Raw genomic sequence first — 6107 nt, forward strand, 5'->3', positions numbered from 1 at the left:
GAAGATTTTTGTTTTATATTAAAAAAAACTTAATTCATGTTTTATATTAAAAATATATAAATATAAAAAATGCATCCTATATCCACGTTTTCACTATTAGGTGAATATAAAAAAAACTCAATTTATTTAAAAACATGGAAAGCACCTATGTCATGAATTTAAGCGCCGCATATAGGAAACTCAAATTTCACATTGCATGCTAAATCAAGGGGAACAAAGGAAGCACTTCCAAATACCAAATCCATTAATTTATGCTATATAGTACCGTAAAATCATACAGTGTTAGTTTTTATTCAGAAGGAATTCCAAGGCTGTAGAGATAGCAATAGTGAAGCCACAGCCACCTTTATAAAGTGTAAATCAAAATAGAATAATGTACCAAAAGATAGTCAAGCATAAAAAGCAAGACATATAATTAGAATATGAACTAAATTTTTTTAACAATATCAAATGGCCAGACTTGATTCAGCCAGAGACGCTCTGCAGAGCTACATGCTAGTAATTTAATCAAAGGGCTCTCTTATGTAAATCATAGCAGCACCAACCTTCATAAGATTCAGAAAGAGAATCCACAATTTTATAAGGTTTGCATTGAACTCATTAAAAAATGATTGTGCCAATGAAAATCGGCAAGCTTCAGATTACGGTATGTGTCTCGTCTCGGCCAGTATCATATATACCAATCCTTTAGTATGCGTCCCAAAAAGGAAATCATTGGACTTTTCTTGCAAATATATTTCAGCACAAAAGACAGGCACAAACTCAATTGCTGAACGCAAAGACACTCATGAAAGACACATTAAGCTCTTAAAGTTCCAAAACCATTGTAGTGAATTTTATTATTTTGGGAGCTCTGACCCTGAGGTTGCTGTTGGGAAGCATGCATGTTTAGCAACTGTTTTAATGAGCAAAAAGTCTGAGAGTAGAGGGAAGTCATCTGCAAACAACCTAAAAGAATTAATAGATGGAGGAGTTGCAGTGTTGAATAACATGGAAAACCAAAGCAAATGGATAAAACAGCCACATCATTTCAATTTTAAGTGATTTTTGTTATAATTATGCATTTTTATATAAAAAAAAACCTGGAACTAAAACCTGAGATTGAAGAAGGTTAGGTTAGCATTAGAGTTCCATTTTACTCACCTTCTATCTATTATCTAAATATTATTAATGAGACTCGTTCATAGCTTTACATCTTCAGCTCTTCTAATTAACTAATGGTTGCATAAAACTAAATCCACCTCTCACCTGTTATAAATTAATAACTTTTAATGTCTCCCATCTGTTACAAATTAATCACTTTTAAATTTTAATGTTTCTTCACACGTTAAAAATTAATAGCTTTTAATGTCACTCACCCGTTACAAATTAATCACTTTTAATGTTTCTTCATCATCTATAGTTACTATATCTTAGACTCACGAACCAATATTATCTTAATCCTTCTAATTCATTGTCCCCAAATGTTCCAACCACATCCCAACCAACAATGCATAAACAACCAATGAAAAATCATAATCAAACCTGAAAACTTGAAGACTTTCTTTGCAACAACATTTACTATAAGATTCAAAGATGCTAACATGAAGAAAGAAAAAAGGCATCGGATAAAGAAAAACCCTTTTAAATCAAGAGTAGCCCTTCATATGAGTATTGACAAAAAAAATTCACATATTATCAACTCTTCCACCCCCTGGCCTCATACATACCACCTGCAAGCAAAAGGAAATGAAGATCTAGTGTTATCAAGGTTCTCTTATATGGTAATTACTTTTTAAAAAAAGTCTAGACTTCATGACAAATTTTGTAGAGATTTCAGACCAATTTTCTACTTCATTGAGTTACACATTTTTCTTTTTTGTAAGAAATAATCTTCACCATAAAAATAGTATTTATCTATATCTTTAAAAAAGGTTCCTCTGTTCCTTTGTTTAGTACAGCTAGAGAGAGAGAGAACATGTGACGAAAAGCTTTTGGAAACCATTCAGCATGATGATACTGATTTCCTTAAGGACTTGAGCAATGTTGTAATATAAAAAATCTAATTAAGAATGGTCATCACTTACTATGAGTGAAAATAACATCTAGCATTACCACAACAGTGACCACATGTTTATAAGAAGTCCTGCTCTTTGCGTATCCAACTTAGCAAGCCTAAGGTTTTTTAAATGGCAATACTTTAGTGCTAAAGAATAACAAATTCAATGGAATTTTACTAATAGATGGTAGTAACACAAAAAAATAATCAATGCAATTTCAGATCCAATTGAACAACAGAGGAGAAAGGCAACTTTTAGTAGTTAAATGCTTTAGAGCACAAAGCAGAATTAAGCATATAATATGGCTACAAAAGAATTTCATTTGTAGAACAAAATTAGTTCTATAAAATTACCCAAAAGATGGTGTCACTTTAGAATCCATGCACAAAAATGATTAAGGATCTGCATGCATAAGATAACATAGTGTGGTTAGTCCATGAGCAAATTTGATATTACTGAAGGGACATTTTCTAAAAAAGCAAGAGGGAACTATCCTATATTCATTGATAAGGCACAAATGGCCATGAAAAAGAAAATGTTCATGAGATCAGTGACATTCTATGCTAATTTTTTTAAAGAGCACAGGTGCTTTTCAGTTTCAATTTCTTCCAATTCAAAACTTGCTCTACCACACACTCAAAAGTTCTAAGCAATGAAACCAATGATAAATTGTGCTTGATTTTCAATTTTGTTAGTGGAATCAAATGGAATGAAAACAATGAGGGTAAAATAGATTAGTAATTACTAATTACTATCTTTATAAAACAAAGAGAATACCTAATCAATGCAATTTCAGATCCAATTGAACAACAGAGGAGAAAGGCAACTTTTAGTAGTTAAATGCTTTAGAGCACAAAGCAGAATAAAGCATATAATATGGCTACAAAAGAATTTCATTTGCAGAACAAAATTAGTTCTATAAAATTACCCAAAAGATGGTGTCACTTTAGAATCCATGCACAAAAATGATTAAGGATCTGCATGCATAAGATAACATAGTGTGGTTAGTCCATGAGCAAATTTGATATTACTGAAGGGACATTTTCTAAAAAAGCAAGAGGGAACTATCCTGTATTCATTGATAAGGCACAAATGGCCATGAAAAAGAAAATGTTCATGAGATCAGTGACATTCTATACTAATTTTAAAGAGCACAGGTGCTTTTCAGTTTCAATTTCTTCCAATTCAAAACTTGCTCTACCACACACTCAAAAGTTCTAAGCAATGAAACCATTGATAAATTGTGCTTGATTTTCAATTTTGTTAGTGGAATCAAATGGAATGAAACCAATGAGGGTAAAACAGATTAGTAATTACTAATTACTATCTTTATAAAACAAAGAGAATACCATAAGAAGAAACAATGGACTAATTAAACATGTTCACCAAGTACAATTGAATGGTGGGGAATCACAAAACTAAACAAAAGAAACAAAAGAAGAAAAAGCTAAAATAACAGCAAAACAGTGAAAAAATTCAAAAGATCACTGACAATAGAATATTGTTGTGTGAAGTGCCCCTCCAAATGGCTGTGAAGAATTATGTTAAACAAATAGAATGGAAAAGACAAAACTCACATATTAAACATCATAAAAATCACATATAGAAGAGGAAACCAAGTAAAATTGAATGGTAGGTGTTCCGGGTAAGAACATTGAGAAAGGGTGTAACCCCTAGAGAGAGAAGTGATTGCACTTAAGAGAGAAATCTAGAAAAAGAATAACTGAATGTCATGTGTGTATTCATCAAATGAGCCAAGGTCCCTTACAATTGGTATCTGCTACCTATTTATAGAGGTAGTGTTGGGCCCCCATATGCTAATGTCCTTAATGGGCCGTGTGGGCCTGGCTGAACGAGGCCCAACCCTACTGGCTTGGGGTCCCGCCACGGGGCGGTCAAAACCCTGGGCGTTGCCCCTCTAGGGGCTCGCCCAGTCCAGTAGGGTAGCACAAAACAAAACAAAACAAAAAGAAACAAATGAATAAAAAGCCAAAGCAACAGAGAAAAACACCAACCTGCGCCAATCTCTTGTAGTTTTCTGGGAATGCAGTTTTCTGTTAGTTGCATGTTGTGCATAGATCTTGTCTCTACTCCTTTTATCTGGTTGATCCTGTTTCCCTTGCCACTGCTTTTGCCACCAATGTCTTTCCCACTCCAGTGGAGCACAAAGAAGTTTTCCATATGATTAAGTGACCAATTTCACCTTCACTTAGCCAAATGCAAAGCACAGCAAAATTGAATGTTCTTTCTTTATTTATCTTTATTAAATTAACGAAAAACATATTAACTTCAAGAAGATAATCAATATTTTTGCAAACTAAACATTGGCAAAATGCCAGGGATAGAAAAGTAATTTTCTTCAAAAAAATCAGTTTTCACCTAAGCTAAGGCAGTTCAAACGCAAGCTAAAAATAATCATGTAAAAGGGGGGAAAACCATGAACGTCCTAACCTCTTAGATTGTTCCCTTTTGGAAAAATATAAGCCAACTTGTGACATATCTGCAAATCCATATCAAACTCTCATTAGGGCAGCATATGGAAATTGTAAAGAGTTACCACAGGTGAACCTAAACAGAAAAACTACATATTTTAAGCCTTCATCATTCTCATCCAAAGAAGGAAATTCAAGGCCACAACTGAAAGACATCACAACCAAGAGATGTTATCAGCGATGGCACAGAATGAAACAACAACGCCTTTAGGAGAGGTGCTTCTACGAAAATGGCAAGGAAAACCAAAAATCATAATGCCAGGATAAGGAAAACGAAATAAGAGCTACAACCGTGAAACGAAACCAAAAATACATAATCTAAACCTTCTTCATACTCACCAAAGAAGGGATTTCGCGGGCATAAACGAATGGCATTGGCAGGTATGCACAACATCAAAATGAAAACATGGCAGCCCTGATTACTGGAACAGAGGTAATGCGGCTTCCAAAGAACTGGTAGAATGGAAACAGAAGCCTGGATTACAGACACAGAGCGAATCCTAATCGCTGAGGAAGCCTTGATTTCTTTCTGCGAATCCTCACTGTCAAGCGGACATGGAGATTGCGGAAGCCCTAATGCGAATCCTTGACTGAAGCAGAGATGGTCGGGAACATGAAATTCTTTGAGGAAGGCTTTCAATGGTTTTTTATAGCTTTCAATTTCGAAACCGAAATGCGTTTCAGATGAAAAGAAACGGCTCAAAGAAGATGAAATGAAACGGGAAAAGAACGTCAGAAATGCGTTTCAGATGGAATGGAAGGAAGAGTGAAACTGATGCAATTAAAAACTCAAATGCTTGTGAATCAATGGCTGAGATCAAATCTGAGTGAAATAAAATGTTTTTTTTTTACTAAAATATCCATGCCCAACTCTCATAGATATTGGAATAAATTGCTGAAGGACTTTTTTGCCCCCAAGGCTGCAAAACTTTACTTTTATATAGATTATAGATTAGTATAGTTTATTTGTACCTATAAAATATTATTAATATCTAATTAGTGTTTTTATTAATGAGAATGTCAAGGCATTCAGAAAATGTTGTACTCTTTTTCCTTCACTAGGTTTTTATCCCAATGAATTTTTCCTAGTAAGGTTTTAATGATGAACATTCTCTTAAGTTTCCCATCCAAGGGGGAGTGTAGAGGGTTTTTTTTTTTTGTTTTTACCTACTTCATGAGAGGGATGTTCTCATGTAGTTTTTTTATTCAAATAATATATTTGGTTTTCGAAAAATAATAGTTTAAACCGTAAAATATTATTAGTAATTAAATAATAATATTATTATTAATGAAAATGTCAAGTTAATTTGACTTATTATCGTCAGTTTTTGAATATTTCATCGAGTTATGATTAATATGAGAAATTGAAAAGGTTAAAAATTAAAGCTTAATATAAAGAATAAGGTTATTAATAACTAACTAATATTGTTATTAATGTAAAAAATATCAATTTTACTTTTTCTTATCATTATTATTTATATATTTTTTTGTCAAGTTGTCATTAGGAATAAGGAGAGTTCTGGGTTATCTTGCTTTTTTTTTTACTTCTTGGGTTATGTACCTTGGGGGCTTTTGT

The 6107-nt window shown here is 33.2% G+C and overlaps 1 long non-coding RNA gene across 3 annotated transcripts; it reads right to left on the reverse strand.

The window, feature by feature from the left end:
• Positions 1–415: 415 nt before the first annotated feature.
• On the reverse strand, positions 416–5288 carry LOC130716009 (uncharacterized). 3 transcript variants are annotated; one of them, XR_009011835.1, is made up of 7 exons: positions 4871–5288; positions 4491–4539; positions 4055–4242; positions 2968–3016; positions 2393–2441; positions 1620–1712; positions 416–937 (listed from the first exon to the last, which is right to left on the reverse strand). It is a non-coding gene; the product is annotated as an uncharacterized LOC130716009 (long non-coding RNA). The 3 variants fall into 3 exon arrangements; XR_009011834.1 differs by having other exon boundaries at positions 1525–1712; XR_009011833.1 differs by having other exon boundaries at positions 416–1712.
• Between the last annotated feature and the right edge of the window lie 819 nt (positions 5289–6107).

Source organism: Lotus japonicus, chromosome 4 (genome assembly GCF_012489685.1).
Source record: "Lotus japonicus ecotype B-129 chromosome 4, LjGifu_v1.2".
Taxonomy (NCBI): Eukaryota; Viridiplantae; Streptophyta; class Magnoliopsida; order Fabales; family Fabaceae; genus Lotus; species Lotus japonicus.